Source organism: Pelophylax lessonae (genome assembly GCF_965119305.1).
Source record: "Pelophylax lessonae genome assembly, chromosome: 2".
Classification (NCBI taxonomy): Eukaryota; Metazoa; Chordata; class Amphibia; order Anura; family Ranidae; genus Pelophylax; species Pelophylax lessonae.
In genome coordinates, this window is record NC_138769.1 from 436989641 (window position 1) to 437012092 (window position 22452).

At 43.5% G+C, this 22452-nt stretch overlaps 1 protein-coding gene across 3 annotated transcripts in view; it reads left to right on the plus strand.

The window, feature by feature from the left end:
- Positions 1-542: 542 nt before the first annotated feature.
- TAB3 (TGF-beta activated kinase 1 (MAP3K7) binding protein 3) overlaps positions 543-22452 on the plus strand; it is a 117883-nt gene continuing 95973 nt past the window's right edge. For 2 of the 3 annotated variants that reach the window (XM_082246735.1, XM_082246733.1), the window contains exon 1: positions 544-859. The gene's annotated coding sequence lies outside the window, so the exon portion shown is untranslated. Of the gene's footprint in view, positions 860-22452 lie in introns of all 3 variants that reach the window. The other variant, XM_082246734.1, reaches the window with a different exon arrangement.

A 22452-nucleotide genomic window follows, 5' to 3' on the forward strand; every position in this document is an offset into this window, starting at 1 on the left:
ACTGAGTGCCATTATTATCCAATGGCACCCCAAACACGGTGTGATTTTGCTGTGATTGTCATGCGACAAAACGCACAAAAATCGTAGCCAAACGCACCTGGCTCAGTGCCAGAATTTGGTAAATGAGCTTTTATGGAGTTTTTCTGAAGTGGAAGAAAGCCCATTAAAAATGAATAGCGCTGCTCGAAAAACACGCAACACAGCAGGGTCTCTCAAGTGCGAATGCGGTCTTAGAATTAATGGCACCCCAACGCAAGTCGCATTTTTCGCTCCGAGTCGAGCCAAGCTGATGGGTCTTCTCCTCAGGTTCAGGTTATAAGTACACTCCAGTCTTCTGTGGCACTATACACCTGCAAAGTACGCCATAACTATTGAGGAGCACCCTCCTTGTCTGATAGACTTTAGACCCGTAATATCTTTCACGGGATATACACGAACTATATTAACGTCCCCATCACATGCCGCCTACGCTACACAATGTGTTCTCAGCGCCCCTCTCGTCACTTCTCGCGATAACCAGTCAGAGCCGTTCACCGTCCTGCCCTTTCCAGCTCTGGCTTGGCGACGTCACGCGACCACGGGACCGGATGTAGGAAGTGAGTGTGGGCTCTGTGCTGGAGAGGCTCAGTACATCATCATCATCCCAGCGATTTGTGACATCTCCAGCACCCGCTGTGCGGCGTACCGGCCTGGTGACGTCACACGGCGTTCAGCGGGCCCGGGATCCGCCTGTGTGCTGGCCTGACATGGAGCACTGACAGTCTGCTGCTATACGGTGTCACCAAGCCGGGCTTCCTGACACTGGGGCACCGACATGGGAAAGCAGTGAGCACAGCAGCCGAGCTTCTTCCCCGTACAGGTAGGGTGTGGGGGAAGGGGGAATATAACCCAGAGACAGGGACCAAACAGGGCACAGTGTGAATGCTACATCATTACATAGGAATCTTTTATTTCAACTTTACCTTTTTCTTCAATATTTTTATGTGGGTTAAAAAATAAGTCCTAATATATGAATATGCATACAGTTTTAGAAAAACAATTTAAACTTCTGGAATGTTACCCCCTACTGAAATAGCAAGGGCCATCTGTTATGTGTGTGTGTGTGTGTGTGTGTGTGTATATATATATATATATATATATATATATATATATATATATTTTTTTTTTTTCATGTGCATCTTGGTGACGCTGGTTCCTTATGACCTCTTTGCAGCCACTTCCTGCCCATGCACTACAGTAGTGGTAGCACTGCAGGTGTTGTGGACGTCCCATGAGGCTTTGACAGCCACAGGTATGCCGGGATTTGTAGTTTCACTCTAGTGTGCTGATGTTGCCTCCCCCCTGCACTAGAAGAACAGCTGATCATCATTACTAGGGACGGTCTGGCGGCACGGCAGTAGAACTGTTTGTGGTCCCCATTGGTAGAGTGTGTGACAGGGTGACATCCCAGGAAAACAGGTGGTAGACAGGGACAGCACATTGTCACTCTATGGCATGGGTCTCAAAGTGGTGGCCCTCCAGCTGTTGCAGAACTACAGTTCTCCATGAGGCATTGCAAGGCTGACAGTTATAAGCATTAGGCAGAGGCATGATGGGGCTTGTAGCTGGAGGGCCGTCAGTTTAAGAGCCGGTTCACACTGAGGCGACACGACTCCTTACTACTTCGGGGGCGACTTGTGCATTACATTGCACCACGACTTCGGAGCGACTTGCAGGAACTTCCCATAATGGAAGTCTATGCAAGTCGCTCCGAGGTCGCCCCGAAATAGTACAGGACCCTTTTTCTAAGTTGGAGCGACTTGTGTCGCTCCTATTAGAACGGGTCCTGTAGCGGTCAATGGACCGCGACCGAGCGCGACTTGTCAGGCTGACAAGTCGCGCTAATGTGAACCGGCTGTGAGACCCCCTTCTCTATGGCCTCTTGCACACGGTACTGATGTTTGAGCTTCTGCTTTCTTTGGCCGTAATTTTAGGACCTTGTTTGACCTGAATTTGCGCGCTGTGCCTGTATGTGCATTTGCACACACAATATCTTTCTAGGGAAAATCCATTCATATTTCTGCTCATGTGTGCGTATTTGTGCACACCGGCACAAAATACTGTCTGAGAACGCAGATTTTCCTATTTTTTTTTTTTTTAAAGTGAGGAATAATGGGCATTTGTTTACGCCCCTCTGTTTACAGGCACATTGTCAAAAATGGGCTATGTTTTAACTCCGTTAAAAAAAAAAAAAAACGCACTAAGATTTTTCCAGCTGCAGTGTGCAAGAGGCCTAGAACAGGGAGGTGCCGGTGTAAGAACCTTTATGGCATGAACACTAATGGGCCATACACACTATACGATTTTCTGAAGACTTTTTCCTTTAGGCTCCATTCACACCTGGGCGTTTTCAGCTCCAAAAACGCTCAAAAGAAACACTTCCAAAACGCCCAACAAGTAAAACCCCATTCATTTAAATGGCTCCTGTTCACATCTGAGCGTTTTGCAAAACGCCTATAGCTGAAAAAAGTACATGAGCTTCTTTTTGGGCTGATTACCAGCGTTTTTGATAGATGTCAATGAAAAACGCCTGAAAAAATCGCGGTAAAATCGCGGTTAAAATCGCGGTAAAAAACGCTACGCTCAAGTGTGAATGCAGCCTTAGATTTACCAAAACCAGATAATATGAGGTCAATCCTAAACACTTTCAATTTGTATGCAATCTGGCAGGCCCTTGCACTACATAGAAAAGGTAAATCTGAAGGAAAAAGTTTTCAGAAAATCTCATAGTGTGTATGGCCCTTTAGTGTTCTCTTTTAACCACTTAAGGACCACAAGGTTGTATCCCCATAATGACCAGGCCATTTTTTGCGATATGGCACTGCGTTATTTTAACTGATAATTGCGCGGTCATGCGACGCTGTACCCAAATAAAATTGATGTCCTTTTTTTCTCCCACAAATAGAGCTTTCTTTTGGTGGTATTTGATCACCTCTGCAATTTTAATATTTTGTGCTATAAACAAAAAAGAGCGACAATTCTGAAAAGAACAATATTTTTTTTTTTTTTTTTTTTTTTTAAACCAAATGTTTTCATCACTTTAGGCCAGTATGTATTCTGCTACATATTTTTGGTAAAAAAATCCCAATAAGCATATTTTGATTGGTTTGCACAAAAGTTATCATGTCTACAAACTAGGGGAAAGATTTATGTCATATTTATTTTTTTTTACTATTAATGGCGGCGATCAGCGATTTTTTTTTTTTTTTTTTTTTTTTTTGCGTAACTGTGACATTGTGGCGATCAGATTGGACACCTAACTGATATTTTTGACAGTTTTGGGGGAGACCAGTGACATTACTACCAGGGGCGATCAAAGGGTTAAGTGTGTCCCTAAGGAGTGCTTTCTAACTGTGTGGGGGATGGGTTTGCTGGACGAATGCAGAGACCTGTGTTCCTAAATAGGAGTAACACAGGGTTCCTGTGTTCATTACTGACAGAACAGCGGTCTGCCATGTTTACATCAGCAGACCGCCGTTCTGTCTCTACGGGGAGCGATCGCGGGTGCTAAAAAAGTCAGGAGCCAGTTTTTTTTTTTTTAACTTGCAAAGATCACTGTCCTGTGTACAGAGCCCTGTGTGTTTCGTAACACAGGACCCTGTGCTGTGATTGGCTACAGCCAATTAGCAGGTCTCGGCCAAAAATCTTTGGCTGGGACCTGCTGACAAATTTGCGCTTTAGCCAATGTCAGCGCGAAACAGCAGGGAGCGCCCACATGTGTTCCCCTAACTTGGAACAGGCTGGATAATGTACATGTAGCTGCCTGCTCATGCCACCCACCCGCAGGAAATGTATTGTGGGCGAGCAGGCAGCAGTTAGTATGATTATAGAAGGGAAGTTGTGCTGCATTTTGAAAATTTCATTTTTGAGGTTGGGAACACACCTTGTATAAGCAAGCCTTCCCCCCCTTAGAGACCGACCGTTTAGTGTCCTAAATCAATACTTGAACTCCATTCTCCTCCTCCCCTAGAGAGCTGCTTCCAGAGACACACTGCTGCTGCCTGCTCTGACCCAGGATTCAGCAAGTAAATGACAGCCTGACCCTTCCATTCCACAACCTCCTCCTCTAGCCTGGGAGGGACCAGCTACAGGCCAGGCTGCCAGAAAGGACATATACACACAGGGGAGTCCTCAGGAACTACAATAACATAGAGGGGGATGGAGAGGAGCTCTGACCGCTGCCTGGAACAGACGTCTCTCCTCACCCTGACAACATTGAGGAGCCTGCGGGAGGAGGGGGTCATTAAGTGAAGGGATCAATGAATGGAGCTGACACTAAGCTACACTGGGCACACCTCTTCTTGGGATGGCGCCTCTTGCACAGCGCCATGTAATCAGCCCGGCAAGACAAACGCCGCCACCAATGGCAATTACTGAGGTCAGCCACAGACAGGGCTCCGAGCCGCTGTGGCCACCTGGACCAGCAACAGCCTTCCAAGCCATAAGCAAGAGATGCGGGTAGCCCAGCCACTTAACTCCCTACATGATTGACAGCCGCTGAGGCCAATCACAGGCAAGAAGTCCGCAGCCTATCCAACTAGCACTCAAAATACATAAGCGGGCCTTGCCTGTGAGAGAGAGAGAGAGGGGAAAAAAAAGACCACAAGGAGACGGCCAATAGGGTAGAAGGAGGAGGGACTTGAATGGAGATTCCTGGTGATTAGCGTGCGTCGCAGCCAATCGTTTGTCGACTCCTGCGTTATAGCAATCTATGCTCACGCCTGATATGCTAGTGCCAACAGTGAATGGGCTGACTAAAGTCCAGGCACCAGGATGCAATTTCTAGTCGCAATTTTGACCTGGCGTCTGGGATTTGTCGAGCCCTGGCATACTGTGTCTGTGACAGCATGGCTTAGAAGTAGAAGAGTCAGGTTGCTCAACTGGCCTTCCTCCAGTCCGGACCTTCCACCAACTGAAAACATTTGGTGCATCCTGAAATAAATAATGCAACAAAGAAGACCCAGAACTGTTGAGCGGTTAGAATCCTATATCGGATGACAATGGGACAGTATTCCTCTCCCAAAACTCCAGTAGCTGGTTCTCCTCCATTCCCAGATGTTTACATGTTAACCATTTGCCTACCAGGTACTTTCACCCCCTTCCTGCCCAGGCCAATTTTCAGCTTTCAGGCTCCGTTCACATGTCAGCGTTTGGATCGCGGGCAGAACCACCGCGGTTCCGCCCGCGATCCGGAGATTTATTGCAAATCGCGGGACGCCTAGCGTTGCCCGTTGATTTGCAATAGCCCCCCAAACGCCGAGCGATGTTGCCACGATTTCCGCCTGCCGAATCGTGACAAAACCGCGGGACGCAATACGCTCCAAAGAAGCTCTTGTACTTCTTTGGAGCATATTGCGTCCCGCGATTTTGTTTGCGCGATGTTGCAGCGATTCGGGAAGCGGAAATCGCGGCAACATCGTTCGGCATTTGGGGGGCTATTGCAAATCAACGGGCAACGCTAGGCGTCCCGCGATTTGCAATAATCTCCGGATCGCGGGCGGAACCGCGGCGGTTCTGCCCGGGATCCAAATGCTGACATGTGAATGCAGCCTCAGCGCTGTCGCACTCTGAATGAGAATTGCGTGGGCACCCATATGAAATGTTTATTTTTTTTTATTTATTTATTTTTTAAACCAAGCTTTTTTAGTGATATTTAGTCCCCGTTCACACTGGGGCGACCTGTCAGGCGACCTGGTCGCCTGACAGGTCGCCGTAGGTCGCTCGCCATAGAGAAGCTATGGACCCGTTCTAATAGGAGCGACACAAGTCGCTCCGACTTAGAAAAAGGGTCCGGAGCTTCTTTGGGGCGACCCGGAGCGACCTGCATAGACTTCAATGTTATGAAGTCCGTGCCGGCCGCTCCGAGGTCGCTGTGCGAGCTGCGTGCCGCGACCTATGAGGTCGCCCCGGCAAGTCGGATCGCCCCAGTGTGAACGGGGCCTTAATCACCACAGTTTTTTTTTTTAAGCAAAAAACAAAAAGGCCAAACATTTTGTTATAAAGTTTTGTAAAAGTAAGTGAGTGGGGGCTTCCCTATTCCGTGGTAAGCTGAGGCTCATCACGCCTGAAGGAGGAGATCATGCTCCGCAACGTGTCACCGTACGTCCACAGCCCAGCATCAAGGAAGTGCCCCCGGATGGATGAGCCACAGCTTACCACGGAACAGGAAAAAGCCTCCAGTCAGCACCCATGCGACCCCCCCCCCACTCCTAGGACAAAGCTGTGACTGTACTGAGAGGGACCCCCATGATACTAAAGCAAAGGACCACCCTTTGAAATGGTTTACTGCTACACTTCGAATGGCGCTCGTGGTTTACTCACTGTACTTGTAATCAGGATTATCGATGTGGATTGCCGCTTACTGGCTCTTCTCTCAGCGCAAGGAAAGGACTGCTGATAACCAGAAAATCCTATTTACGTTGTGATTGGACACAGCTGATCACATGGTAAAGAGCTGCTGTGATTGGCTCTTTACTCCGATCTGTTATCAGCTGTGCCCTAAGGACAAAGCGATTACAGTGCGCCCCTGATCTGCACCGGGGAGGCAGGGTTCTGGTAGATTGTCAATACACAACCCTCCCGGAAATGTGCAACCGCGCTGAACCCATCATTCAGGTAAGGAGATGCTACACCGTGGTAAAGACATAATGCTGCCATCAATTTCAAAACGACCTTATTTTGTTTCTTAAAAGGTATATTTTCTGAGCTTAAAGTGGTTGTAAACCCCATGTTCAGCAATTATAAAAGACATGCATCATTTGATAGTTTGTGCAATAAACATGAAAAGCGCATACCGTGTACCCCATTGTTTTCTTGTCGCATTCCTTTGAAAAATCTGGATCTGAGGGTGTGTCTACGGCCCACGGCTAAGGAGGTAGAGTTGTGATGTCACTGAACTCCCCTCCCCTGCTTTACACGTCAAATGAAGTATATTCACAGCGGTTACCTTCCCAGACTCGGCTCAGGAGAAGGTCTTATCGGGACAGCTGTCAAGAGTCCATGAATGTGTCTGGAACTTTGGGAATGTTGGCAACTATGATGGTCATGGTCCAGAGGAGCTAAGCGGGCAGAAAGTGACATTATAGACACTTCCAGCCCTGAACTCTCAGGCTAAGGCCTTGGGGGCCATGCTCCCTTCACTCATGCTTGTACATGAGTCTCCTCTGCATGCCTATCAATCAAAGGAGAGGGGGCGACACTTTATTGGTCTAAGAGATTTGCAAATATTTGCATTCTGTTTTTATGTAGGTTTTCTCCCAACTTTTTTGGAATCAGGGTTGTATATTAAAATTATTTTTACCTTTTTTGAATGAGGTTTAAGTTTTTGGTTTTACATTTACTTTAATCACTTGACCCCCTGGAAGGTTTTACCCCCTTCATGACCAAAGCTTTTTTTTGCTATTCAGCACTGTGCTACTTTAACTAATTGCGCAATCATGCAACACTGTATGCAAAAAAAAAAAAAATGTATATAATTTTTTTTTCTCACAAATAGAGCTTTCTTTTGGTGGTATTTGTTTGACACTGGATTTTTTATTTATTTTTTTGCTAAATGAAAGACTGAATATTTTGAAAGGAAAAAAAAAACTGTTTTAGGCTCCCCCGCCCCCCCCCCCAAAAAAAATTAGAGGGCCCCCCCCACATATATGCGCGTACAAACGTAAATGCATGCGGCAGAGCACCTACGACTCAAAACGTCGATCAGGGTTTTTTCTTTTTTCAATTTTTATACACTGTTATTGCTTATACAATGATCACTGTATAAGCAATAATTGTAGCGGTCATTAATAGGTCAACTATTCTTGAACAGCTTGCTTATTGTTGTGATCTGTGATTGCTTAGGCTAATCACATGGTACAGGTAGCCAGGTACCATGTGATTGCTTTGGGCCAATTACAGATCACATCAGTAAGCAAACTATTTATGAATGGAAAGCCATTCATGACAGGTTGTTTACATTGTTATCATGTGATCACTATGACCAATCATAGCGATCACGTTACCCGGTTACCAAATATCCATAACCAGTAATCCACTGTGCCGATGCCACCCCGCCACAGTAAATGTACTTTGGCGGGACCGCAAATAATTGGAAACCATATGACAATATGTACATATTTCCAATTTAGAGTGGAAGCATATCTTTTCCAATGTCGGCTGTATTATCATTTATTATTATTATTCAGGAGTTATATTCCCCCAACAGTTTGTGCAGAGCTTTAAAAAAATATAGGGAGATAGTACAGTTTGCACTAGAAGTCAATACAAGAGCTCTGCTCATGTAAGCTTACAATCTAGAGGGTGGCTGTGGGGTTTATCCATCACACAGCAAGCTGGCATTTGAACATGATTAGTGATACTAAATTGGCTGGCATATTGATGTTCTACATCTGAACATGCTTGGATGTATTGATGGGATTAAAACACAGATGTGATCCTGCAGTATAAGGCCCCTTTCACACATAGGGTCCGTTCAGTTCATCAGTTCAGTCACGTCAAAATGTATCAATTTTTCATCTGTTTTTCATCCATTTTTCATCAGTTGTCATCCGTTTTTCATCAGTTGTTATCTGTTTTTCATCCGTTTTTCGTCAGTTATCCGTTTTTCATCCGTTTTTCGTCAGTTATATGTTTTTCATCGGTTGTAATCCGTTTTTCATCCGTTGTCATCCGTTTTTCATCCGATCCGTTTTTTTTGATGGATGAAAAATAGGGCATTCATACGTTCAAAAAAACGGACATTGACGGAAGCGGATGAAAATGGATGTTAACTGATGATCATCCATTGTCATCCGTTTTTACATAGAGATACATTGATGTCCGTTTTTCATCCGTCAATGGATGGATGAAAAACGGACAAACGGACAGCATGTGTGAAAGGGGCCTAAGGCTCCCCATCCAGTAAACTAATTATTAGAATTGAGCTCAGGCACATTCAGATCCTAGTCTGAACTCACCTGAATGAGCCTTCAAGGAGACTGAGGCACTCTGCCGTGCAGCGTCATTTAAACATACCCATTGTTTGTGTGAATGTGGGGTGGGGAATGCAGTTGATTTGCCCAGTACAGGTGACTGCTTCCTAGGGGGCTTGCTCACATAGGTTCTGTTCAGGATCTGTAAAGGTGAACTTACCCTTTTATTTCAGGGACTTATATAGCGCTGTCAACTACGCAGCGCTTTACATATACATTACACATTTACATCAGTCCCTGTCCTCAAGGAGCGTACAATCTAAGGTCCCTAACTCACATTCATACATACATATTAGGGCCAATTTTATATAGGATCCAATTAACCTACCAGCATGTCTTTTGGAGTGTAGGAGGAAACCGGAGTACCCAGAGGAAACCCACGCAGGCACAGGGAGAACATGCAAACTCCAGGCAGGTAGTGTAGTGGTTGGGATTCGAACCAGCGACCCTCTTGCTGATAGGTGAATGTGCTAACCACTACACCACTGTGCCTTCCCAAACCCACAACAGTAAAATCAGTGTGTATACGTAGTAAAGCATGCTTGTTATATTCACTGTGGAGCTCAATCCTGCGCATTGTATAAAAAGGCTGTTTAAACTTGTCTTCTCTGATCCTCCCCTTCTTTTACTGTTTTCAATTTGTCTCCTGATAGTACAGAGCCCCAGGAAACACTCTACTCATGCTCAGTTTTGTGTGTATTGCTAAAGAGGTGTGCGTGTGTGTATATTGTTTTTTTTTTTCTTTGTTTTAGGAGGGTGCATGTGATCAGCACAGGGCTAATTAGCACTGTCCAGACAGAGGGTCAGGGGTCATGCAGCCTCATAGGACAGTCAGAGGAGAATGAAAACTCCTCCTACCAGTTTTAACAAGGGCTTGATCGAAGTCACAAGACTGCTATATACTGATAATGAGAAAAGGTATTTAGCCGTTTATATTTACTAAAATAGTTACATTTCTGTGTACTGTGGGAGACCAGATATAGTAAATGCAGGGCCCTGGGTTTAGTAACACTAATCATGCCTCATTTCCACTGAGTGGTACGGCTCAGTTCAGTACCGTACGGTTCGGAACGGTACACGTTGCGTTTCCACTGCCAATAGTACCCTTTCATGATAGGCGTGGTGTAGCAGAAAAGCTGTGATAGACGATTCTCTGTCAACCAATCAAAGTTCTGCAGAGTGTAGCTCCACCCTGTTGGTACGGTACTAATGTGCTTGGTTCCCCAACGAAAGGGTACCAAAAAAAGTGGTACGGTTTGGAATTAGGGTACCATTCATAATGGAAACGGCATAAATAGCGTACCGTACCGAACCGTACCAGAAAGCTTAGTGGAAACAAGCCATAATGGCCTATTTTCACTGATCTGTTGTGTTAATACATGGAAAAATAAACAAAATACAACTACAACTTTGCAACTGTTACCACAATGCATGATGGTACTGTGGTGCCATTCCTTGCAAGTGCACCATAATATTCTTTGTGACCGGTGCAAACAGTTTTTGCTTTCTGGTACATTGTGTTTGGGGAAAAAAAAAAATTGTATATTTTAAAATGGATGGGCTGCCTTAATGCAGCATGACCTAATGCTCGATAATGTCTTGCATTAATGTAGCGCATAGTCTTACTGGGTCCTTACTGTCCATAAAAAGCTTGAGAAAAGAAAACAAGCAAAAGTGAATTGCCCAAAATGACTGAATCGTGTTTTTTAGCTTTTTATACTTTAGGAAAGAGGTCTCCAAACTTTGTAAACAAAGGGCTGGTATACTGTCCTTTTAGAGCTGGTTCACATTAGCGCGACTTGTCAGGCGACTTGTCAGCCTGACAAGTCGCGGTCCATTGACCGCTACAGGACCCATTCTAATAGGAGCGACACAAGTCGCTACGACTTAGAAAAAGGGTCCTGTACTTTTTCGGGGCGACCTCGGAGCGACTTGCATAGACTTCCATTATGTGAAGTCCCTGCAAGTCGCTCCGAAGTCGAGGTGCATGGTAATGCACAAGTCGCCCCCGAAGTAGTAAGGAGTCGTGTCGCGCTAATGTGAACCGGCTCTTAGACTTCAGGGGGCCTGGACTGTGGCAAGTTGGAGTAGAAAATCTCTCAAATTTGGCGGTCCATGAGTAAAAAAAAATGACCTTACAATTACATTGCAGCTGTAGGTAATGGGAGGAATAATGCCCCATCATTGGTATCAGACAAATAATGCCCCATTGTTCTATTAAATTATAAACTCTTATGAGCAGGGCCTGCTTAACCCTTTTGTATTGTAGTGTTACTGTAGGGTCTCCTTTTAGATTGAAAAGTGCTGTGCAAACTGTTGGCGCTGTATAAATCTTTCATTATATTAATGATAATTGTTGGTGTCAGTGGGAGGAAGGGTGCCCAAGTGTTGATGTCAGCAGAATGAATGGTACCCCGAGGGCTAGATAAAGGCAAGAAAAGGGTCGCATCCAGTCCACGGGCCACCGTTTGGAGACCACTGCACTAGGAAAATGGAACCAAGATCTAATTGGTTAGTGAGAGCAACAACCTTTTAATGGGGTCATGTCTGTAAGCTGTATAAGATATAAATTCTCACATTCACATGAATTTTGAGTACATCTATCTCTCTGGCCATTTAAATGTGTGTATGTACTGTATGTACATTGATCAATAGGGTAACATGCACATAGTAAATTTCAATTGATCTGTGTTCTAAAAAACTCTAGAGCATTTTTTTCTCAATCTTTTTTTCAGTCAAGGCCTCTTTAAAATTCTGCACAATCTCGAGACACTCCATTGTAAAATGTAGAAAACGAAACTAATACTTTTACCACCTGCCGAGTGCCGACCCCCTCACAGTAAATATACTGCAAGCAGGCCTCAGGTACAGGTTCGGCAATGTGCCGAACCGGTACGGTTCCATGCAGTGGAAAAGCGCCATATGTTGCTAGGTTTCTTTCTGGTGACCCGTGCTGTGATTGGACAAAGCAGGAGTTTTGCAGCAGATTTCAGCCAATGATATCCAGTCACAGCAGAGTTCTGTGTTTACAAACACACAGAACAGCAATCTGGCAGTTTCTTCTCCCCGAAAAGCAGGGAGTAAAAACAACCAGATCAATAAAAGTAAAAGCAGTACTTGTTAGGCACACAGTTAACACCTTGATTTCCCCTTGATGTTAACCTCTTCCCAGCCAGTGTCATTAGCACAGTGTATAGTATTATGACTGATCACTGTATTAGTGTCACTAGCAACATCCGTGTCAGTCAATTATGGCACTTTTCCACTGCAAGTACCGGCTCGGCTCTACTCGGCCCTGCTTTGCCCTGCTTGGCCCTGTTTGGTTTTCCACTGCATGGTACCGCATTGTACGGTGTTGGAACAGTTCGGTACGGTTTGGTATGGTTTGCTTTTCCACTAAAGTAGTACTAAAGTAAGTGGGTGGGATAAAAACGATTCTCTGACCAATCAGTGGCTAGTAGTGACTGCATGCAAAGGATTGTGGGGTATGGTACCTCTTGGAACCACAATCGAGGTGGTACTGTTTTAGAGAGCCGTACCGTTCAGTTCCATGTAGTGGAAAAGCACCGCTGTACCGTACCGTTCCTACACCATACCATGCGGTACCAGCAGTGGAAAAGCACAAAAGCGAGCTGAACCGTTCGGTTCCATGCAGTGGAAAAGCCAGTATGTTAGTGCCTATCTATGCTGTGCAGATTTCCAACTTCCTTCTTATCAACTGATTTAAAGTGGTTGTAAATTCAGGTTTGCAGTATGCATTAAGATAAAAAATCCTTCGGTGTGCAGCAACCCCGCTGTGCCATTGGCTCCTGCTGCTGTCAATCAAAGTCAGTGAGCCAATTAGGAGAGAAAGGGGGCAAGGACAAGCTGCGGCTCTGTGTCTGAATGAACACTCGGAGCTGCGGCTCGGCTTGGGTACCCCCATAACACATAGCAGGCTTCTTGCTGTGGGGGCAATTGATAGGAGGGAGGGGCCAGGAACACCAAAAAGGACCTGAGAAGAAGAGGATCCGGGCTGCTCTGTGCAAAACCACTGCACAGAGCAGGTAGTATAACATGTTTATTTTTAACAAAAAAAAAAAAAAACACAAGACTTTAGTATCACTTTTAGTCAGGGGTCTTCAAACTATGGCCCTCCAGTTGTTCAGGAACTACAATTCCCATCATGCCTAGTCATGTCTGTGAATGTCAGAGTTTTACAATGCCTCATGGGATGTGTAGTTCCGCAACAGCTGGAGGGCCGAAGTTTGAGGATCCCTGCTTTAAGTCATTGATTGTCAGGACGCCCACGCCTGAAAGGTTTTAATGGAGCACAATGAAAACCTGTGGCTTTGTGTAACCTTAAGGCCCCTTTCACATAGGCAGACTGTTCAGATCCGCCTGTCAGTTTTTTTGGTGGATCTGAACGGTCACCCCATGCATCTCTATGGGGCCACGGATGTCAGCGGAGACATGTCCGCTGACATCCGATCCGTCAAATCTGGATGGATGGAAACCCTATTTCCCATCCGTCCAGTGGATCAGATGGGATTGGATGAGAACGGCAGACGGTCCGTTCCCATTCGATTCCCCCATAGAGATGCATGGGGACCTGACAGCTGTGTCTCCGCACACAGCGCGGAGAACAGCTGTCATCCTCCTGCTCAGCGGCGGATCGATCCCCAACTGAGAAAAACGGATTCCGTCCGACGGACTCCATGTGTGAAAGGTGCCTTGAGCAGGCTTCATCCACTTTCTGACTTGTACACTATTGTTGGACAATTTCTAGGCATTTGACAAAGGCATTCCTGAAGAAACCTAAAGGCACCCTGGTTCAATAAGGCTGCTCTAGTGAATTGAAAATTTAAAAATTTTCAGTGGTAAAAATACACGTCACCAAATGCATCATGTTTTTATGAATTGACCCTGATATCTGCTTTGTCCAAAGCTTTTTGCATGGTTTATTATGCTTTACTTAGTAAATGTGTGTGATGTCCTCTCTAGAAGAAAAAATTACAGTCAGGTGAAATGAAAGAATTAATGTCTTTCATTTCATTTTCATTCGGCAGTACATGTCTTGAAATGTGAAATGCCGGTGTGATGATGTTCTCCAGGCTCTGCAAATATTAGAGAATTGATAGCACATGTTGAATTCATGGTCTGTCTGAAGTTTTCTAGGAGTGTGTTTTGAGAATGATAGTTGTCACTTTCCAGTATGGATATTAAATTTCTGATATCCTTACTGTTATCCTTACAGTATGTCGGGTTTGTCTTCTGCTATAATTTAGTACTTTCATGCTTTATTGAATCCACCTAAATTTGCTAGAAATCCTATAGCACACATCATTTTTTTTTTTTTTTTTTTTAAATTGTTTAACGATTTGCAGGTATGTGTAAGTGCAGAAACCACTACCTAGTCTAAGTATTCCTGCCACTTCTAAATATACAAATAAATACTACTTTTTCCCTGAAAATGTCAGTTTATGACACCTTTTATTCTCATTGACTAAGCCTGTAATGGGCACCTACCCATAAGCAAGGGGTCATCACAGAGGTGACAGCCTCTGATGAATTGCTGTTATTTTAAGGATATGTAAATGTGTGCCTTCTTGGTATTTTGGGTACTCCGGTGCCTGCTGCATTTGCCAAATGGTATGTAGAGAGCGAGGTGAATCCAGGAAGGGCTATTGTTATTTGCTGTTCTTGCATGATTTATTCTAGACATTTAAATGCTGGGGTCAGTTTCACACAACTGTGCAAATGTAGATTTATTAGTCTGACTCATTTCTAATTATATTGCTCCTCTCCAAACATTTGGGAGACTTAAAAATTGTCATGTTACCCTTTGCTGTTTGCCATATTAGCATAAAACTGATAACATTTACACATGATTTTGTGTTTTCACTTATGATCTAGATATATATATGCATACACATCAAGTGTGTGTGTGTGTGTGTGTGTGTGTGTATATATGTGTGTGTGTGTATACACAACTGCAAGAATAAGTATGTGAATGATATGGATTTCTGCACAAATTGGTCATAAAATGTGATCTGATCATCATCTAAGTCACAACAATAGACAATCACAGTCTGCTTAACACACAAATAATGAAATGCTGCCATGTTTTTATTGAACACACCATGTAAATATTCACAGTGCAGGTGGAAAGTATGTGAACCCTTGGATTTAATAACTGGTTGAACCTCCTTTTGGCAGCAATAACTTCAACCAAACGTTTCCTGTAGTTGCAGATCAGACGTGCACAACGGTCAGGAGTAATTCTGGACCATTCGTCTTTACAGAACTGTTTCAGTTCAGCAATATTCTTGGGATGTCTGGTGTGAATCGCTTTCTTGAGGTCATGCCACAGCATCTCAATCGGGTTGAGGTCAGGACTCTGACTGGGCCACTTCAGAAGGTGTATTTTCTTCTGTTTAAGCCATTCTGTTGTTGACTGACTTCTATGCTTTGGGTCATTGTCCTGTTGCAACACCCATCTTATGTTGAGCTTCAGCTAGTAGACAGATGGCCTTAAGTTCTCCTGCAAAATGTCTTGATAAACTTGGGAATTCATTTTTCCTTCGATGATTGCAATCCGTCTAGGCCCTGACGCAGCAAAGCAGCCCCAAACCATGATGCCCCCACCACCATACTTTACAGTTGGGATGAGGTTTTTATGTTGGTGTGCTGTGCCTCTTTTTGTTGTGTGTTTTTTTCCAAACAACTCAAATTTGGTTTCATCTGTCCACAGAATATTTTGCCAGCACTGCTGTGGAACATCCAGGTTCTCTTGTGCAAACTGTAAACGTACAGCAATGTTTTCTTTGGACAGCAGTGGCTTCCTCTGTGGTATGCTCCCATGAAATCCATTCTTGTTTAGTGTTTTTCGTATTGTAGATTCGCTAACAGGGATGTTAGCATTTGCCAGTGACTTTTGTAAGTCTTTAGCTGACACTCTAGGATTCTTCTTCACCTCATTGAGCAGTCTGCGCTGTGCTCTTGCAGTCATCTTTACAGGACGGCCACTCCTAGGGAGAGTAGCAGCAGTGCTGAACTTTCTCCATTTATAGACAATTTGTCTTGCCATGGACTGATGAACAGCAAGGATTTTGGGGATACTTTTATAACCCTTTCCAGCTTTTTTGCAAGTCAACAATTCTTAATCGTAGGTCTTCTGAGAGATCTTTTGTGCGAGGCATCATTCACATCAGGCAATGCTTCTTGTGAAAAGCAAACCCACAACTGGTGTGTGCTTTTTATAGAGCAGGGCAGCTGTAACCAACACCTCCAATCTCATCTCATGATTGGACTCCAGTTTGCTGACATCTCACTCCAATTAGCTCTTGGAGATGTCATTAGTCTAGGGGTTCACATACTTTTTCCACCTGCACTGTGAATGTTTACATGGTGTGTTCAATAAAAACATGGGAACATTTCATTCTTTGTGTGTTATTAGTTTAAGCAGACTGTGATTGTCTATTGTTGTGACTTAAAATTTGATCCGATCATCATCTATGACCAATTTGTGCAGAAATCCATATCATTCCAAAGGGTTCACATACTTTTTCTTGCAGCTGTGTGTGTGTATGTGTATATATATATATATATATATATATATATATATATATATATATATGTATATATATATGTATATATATGTGTGTGTGTATATATATATATATATATATATATATATATATATATATATATATATATATAATTGTATTAAAACATTGATCCTGCTGCTGTGAACATTTTGTATTTGCTTTTGAGAATAGCAGAAATAAAATTGGATTGTGTTCAGCAGCAAAAGAAAAAAAAAAAAAACTTTCATTTTTTTTTTAAATTGTTTTGTGCAGGTATGTTGTTATGCATTTGACATGCACTGCTATTCCTAGCGATGGGTCATTTAAAGCGTAACTCCACATTTGTTGAGAAAAAACATTCCCCTCTGGGTGATCTCTATAAATTACAAGGATTATAACAAACTTTGTTGTAGATTTCTACCTTTTGTTATTTTGAAGAAATCATTGTTCCTCTGTGCTGAGCGAGTAAAATGGGAGTGATTTCATAATTATCGATCAACTGTGGCAGCTGCAGGACTCTAATGAGGAAAGCTGCTGGGCCTGCATCCCTTTAGACATGTTCCCATTGGGAATATCTTGCCAACAATGACATTTTTGTTGCAGGAGATGCCAGAAATATGACTTTTATCTTAGGCAGACTTCTGGGAAAATTAGTGAGCCAATCACACAAGCAGGAAATGTTTCTGGGGTGTGGTCAGTACACATTCTGTGTACAGAACAGCTCCAGGTAGCCATGATGCATTGCATTTTCAGAAAATTACAACAGCTGCGGATTATAGTTCAAAGTTAATTTTTCATAACATTCAATTATAATATGATTTGTGTCGCAATTGTGTATGCAATATTGTTTTTTTTTTTTTTCTCAAAAGTGGAGTTACCTTTTTAAAGTGCCAAACCCTTTGGTCAAAAGATCCTCTGACAAACTCTAAAGACTCGCTTGTGGCCCCATGGAGTCAGTATCCTCTGATTTACGCCTTCCCTCCTCTCAAGCTTCTGCCAAGACTTGTACGCAGTATCGAAGCGGAAGGGATTCTGTTCATCTTAGTGGCTCTGGACTGGCCTCAGTGGGCTTGGTACGCCAATCTGGTGCAACTGGTTCCTTGGAAGCTTCCTCTCGAGGAGGATCTGCTGTCCCAAGGACCGATCTTCCATCCTGCTTTGATGGCTTGGCTGTTGTATGCCAGGTGCTGAAGGATAGGGGTTTATCTGAATCATTGATTCCTAGTACCCTGTTGAAAGCTAGGAAATCTGCTTCTAGGAAGATGTAGATTGCGTAGTGTGAGTCTCTTGGGGTTCATCCTTTCTCCTTCTCGGTGGCTTGGATCTTAACCTTCCTTCAACGGGGGATTGAACAGAAATTGTCGGCTTTGATGGTCTTATTCCAACGCGACCTTTGGCCGCACACTCCCTTGTGTGTACCTTTCTTCAGGGTGTCCGACATGTGGTCCCTCCAGTGCAGGCTCAGTTGCTGCCTTGGGATCTCAATTTGGTGCATTCAGCTCTACAGAATCCTCCTTTTGAAATTATTTGGGAGATTCCCCTGCTTACGCTGTCCCAGAAGGTGGCCTTTTTTGGTGGCTATCACCTTTGCACACAGGGTATCGAAACTGGCGGCGTTATCCTGTCATTCACCTTACCTGATGATTCACAGGGATAAGGATGTTCTTCGCCCCTGTCTGTCGTTCCTTCCAAAGGTTGTGTCTGATTTTCATTTGAATTAAGACATTGTGTTGCCTTCCCTGTGTCCCAGGCCTAAACATCCGAAGAAAATTGCCTTGCATGCCTTGGATGTGGTCTGGGCAATTAGGATGTAGCTGGCAGCTACAGAGTCTTTTAGGAAGTCAGGCTCTCTTTGTGCTTACGGATGGACCTTGAACAGGGTTGTCGCTTCCTCTGCGACCATTTGAAGATGGATCAGACTGACAGTGATTCAGGCGTTATCCATTAGGGGTCAGGTTTCTCCTTTCCCTGTCAAGGCCCACTCTACTAGGACGCTTAGTGCCTCTTGGGCTTTCTGTCATCAGGCATCAGTGACTCACGTTTGCAAGGCGGCCACCTGCTCGTCGGTGCACACTTTTACAAAGTGGATGTGTTGGCATCTGCGGATGTTTCTTTTGGCCGCAAGGTTTTGCAGGCTGCGGTTTAGAGGACCTAAACATCTTTGAGGGTGTGTGTTTTTTTTTTTTTTTTTTTTTTTCTTCCAGGTTGGCTCCAGTTGTTTGAGCTCCTGTTGCCTGGTTGGCTAATTTTAGCCTTGGGGGATTTTTCGGTTCCCACCCCTCCATGTTTAACACTGCTTTGGGACGTCCCAATGGTTATGAATACCACGAGCTGTGTCCGTCAATGGAACAAAAGCGAAAAATTGGATTTTTGACTTTACCATAAAATCCATTTCTCTGATGTTCATTTATGGACACAGCACCCACCCCTCTGGAGTTAATATTTTCCTGACACTGCTTATAACAAAACTGAGTGGCTGTAGCAGAGAGAGGGAGTATACCTCCTAGGATTGCCCATGTGTGTAGTCAGAATTTATTTTCTGCCTAGTGTCCTACTCCTGTAGGGGGGCAGTAACACCCATTGGTTATGAATACCAGGAGCTGTATCCATCAATGAACATCAGAGAAATGGATTTTACAGTAAGTCAAAAATGCAATTTTTTTTTTTTATTTATTATTTTACTTTCTGGTATAAAACCTTCCAAAAAAAAAAAATTAAACAATTTTTGTTCATCAATTTAGGCCAATCTGTATTCTACTACATATTTTTGGTGAAAAAAAAAATCCCAATAAGTGTATATTGATTGGTATCGCGTCTACAAACTAGGGGATAGATTTGTCCTTTTTTTTTTTTTTTATTTTTTTTTTTATTTACTAGTAATGGCGGCGATCAGTGATTTTTAATGGGACTGCAACATTGAAGAGACTGCGGACAGATCAGACACTTAACTGACACTTTTGACACTTTTGGGGGGACCAGTGACATTACTACAATAATCAGTGCTAAAAATATGCACTGTTACTGTACTGACACTGGCAGGGAAGGGGTTAACACCAGGGGCGATCAGTGTTAAATGTGTGCCTAGGGGATATTTTCTAACTGTGCGGGGGCTGTAATCACTGGATGAAGACAGAGACCTGTGTTCCTAAATAGGAGAAACACAGGATCCCTGTGTTCATCACTGACAGAACAGCTCTCTGCCGTGTTAACATAGGCAGACCATACATCGCGTCCGCCAGACTCACTGATTGGCTCCCCCTCCAGCCAATCGGTGCGCGTGCGTGCACCCCAATATCTGCTATACGAAGCGACGTGCAGTTACGTTGTTTCGTGTAACAGAGCCGACCTGCTGCAGTGTAACTACGGCGGCTGGTCGGCAAGTGGTTAAAGTAGCGCAGTGCTGAATAGAAAAAAATGGCCTGGTCATAAAGGGAGTAAAACCTTCCAGAGGTCAAGTAGTTAAAAAAAAAATGCAAATTGGATGAGAAAAGAAAAATGCAAGTAGGATGAGACTGATCTTTTCAAATTTAGTTTCGCAATCATGTTAAGACAACTGCTGTTGTACTTAGATAATGCTGCATCTAGCTCTGTACATCCACCCTATTCATTTATGACATGTTTGCATCATCCCACTGAAAGCTGCAGATAGGCAAGACTCAAACATGCAGAACTTGTTCTTGGAAATCTAACATTATTTTACATTTTTACATTTTAAATTAAAAACAATTTTTAGCTGACAGATTTTAACCTGAAAAAAAGTTTAAAAAAAGGTAAGAATACATTGGTGGGGGGCGTTGGAGTTTACCTTTTTAAAGAGTTCCTCCTGGGGAAAAACAAAGTCAGCAACTACAAATATTGTCTGCTTACTTTTAATATATAGATACTTACCTGTCCATGGAGCCTGCAATGTTGGCACCCCAGCAGATTTTTTGGTTGGCTGTCGAGGGGTGCCGCCGCCGCCATTTATGATAAGGGAAACTGGTAGTGAAGCCTGTCGGCTTCACAGCCGGGACCCTGCTGCGCATGAGTTCTAATTGGGAGGAAGGAAGAGGAGGACCGAACTTCTGAGAGATGTCAGACCTCTCCCGGAAGTTGGGAAGGGTACAAGTCTAAAACAGGTACCCATCCCCCCCCAAAAGGTGTCAAATGTGTCCAAATCAGATGGGGGGGGGGGGTGAAGTAGATCAGCAGAGGTTCCACTTTTGGGTGGAACCCCGCTTTAATGTTTATTGTTCAGTTTCGACTGTAGTGCAGTGTTAATTTCGTCGACTAAAACGTTTTCGTCGACTAACATAATTCAGATGACTAAAATACGACTAAAACTAAAATGGCATTTTAGTCAAAAGACTATTAACTAGTACTAAATGGAAATTTGCTGCCAAAATTAACACTGGTGCATGCTCAAAGCTTAGAACCATAAATAACATATTAGATTTTTCACTCCAGGACCAGCAGTAGTATATAATGAGTTTGGGAATTGTAGAGAAATGCTTAAATAATGCATTACAAATTACAATTGAACTACACCCATTTGATTATAGATGACTAAAATGAGTTTTAGTCGACTAAAATGTAGGGCATTTAGTCGACTAAAATATACTGGAGTTTTAGTCGACTAAATACGACTAAAACACTTGCAGAAGACTAAAATGGGACTAAAACTAAAATGCCATTTTAGTCCTAAGACTAAGACTAAAAACTAAATTGAAATTTGCTGCCAAAATTAACACTGCTGTAGTGTACTTATCAACTCTATATCATGTGATCCTGCTATATAGGATCGCGTGTCTCTCTATGATCATTTCAAAAGCCCAACCCCCCCACAGTTAGAATCACTCCCCTAAAAGTGTCAAACATGTCAGTCAGGGGTCCGATCTGTCCGGCACAATGTCGCAGTCCTGCAAAAAATTGCAGATTGCCACCATTACTACTAAAAAAAAAAAAATTACAGAAATCTTTCCCGTAGTTAGTAGATGCAATAACTTTTGCGCAAACCAATCAAAATATGCTTATTGTGATTTTTTTTTTTTTTTTTACCAAAAATATGTAGCAGAAAACAAATTGGCCTAAAATGTTAAAGTTTTGATTTTTACATTTTTTTTTTTTTTGGGAATGTCATATAAAAGAATGTGAAAAATATTGTTATCAAATGCCACCAAAAGAAAGCTCCATTTGTGGGGAAAAAAAGGACGCCAATTTTTTTTGGGTACAGCATCGCCCAAAAAGCATGTCCGTTAAAGTAACGCAGTGCCGAATTGCAAAATAGCGCCTGGTCATTAAGAAGGAATATCTTCCAGTCCAGAAGTGGTTAAGTAAATATCTCCTAAACATGCACTGTTTAGGAGATATTTACTTGTGAAGCCGCCCGTGACTCCACCAGCGCATGTTCTCTAAAGTAACAACATACCCTCGCTGTTCCTTTGGAGCCCTGTGCCGTGAACAGTGGCTCCCAAGCGCATGGGTGGGAGTGAGGTCATCGTGGCTCGTCCAATCAAAGGACCTGCTAACCTGGAAGAAAGCCTGGGTGAAGATGGAAGCCCTGTCAACGGTGACAGCATGCTGCTGGAGGGCTTCGTTTTAAGATAGGTTTCACATAATGTACAAGTTTACGATGCATACTAGCTCATTATAACTTTTGCCTTTCAGATTTTTATTTTTTTCATCTTAAAGTCAGTGGTTAGATGGTAGGAATGTTTCTTCTCTAGGCAGACTTTGTCATGGTTCATGCCAGCCGGGTCACACCCTCTCAGTGGTTATGCTGCAGGCTATGGAAAGACGTGATACTTTGTGGCCCAGTTGTTTGTTTTGCAGCCCAGCAGCCTGTGTCCTTGCTACCAATGGTGCTGTGCAACCTAGTTACCTGTCTCCTAACA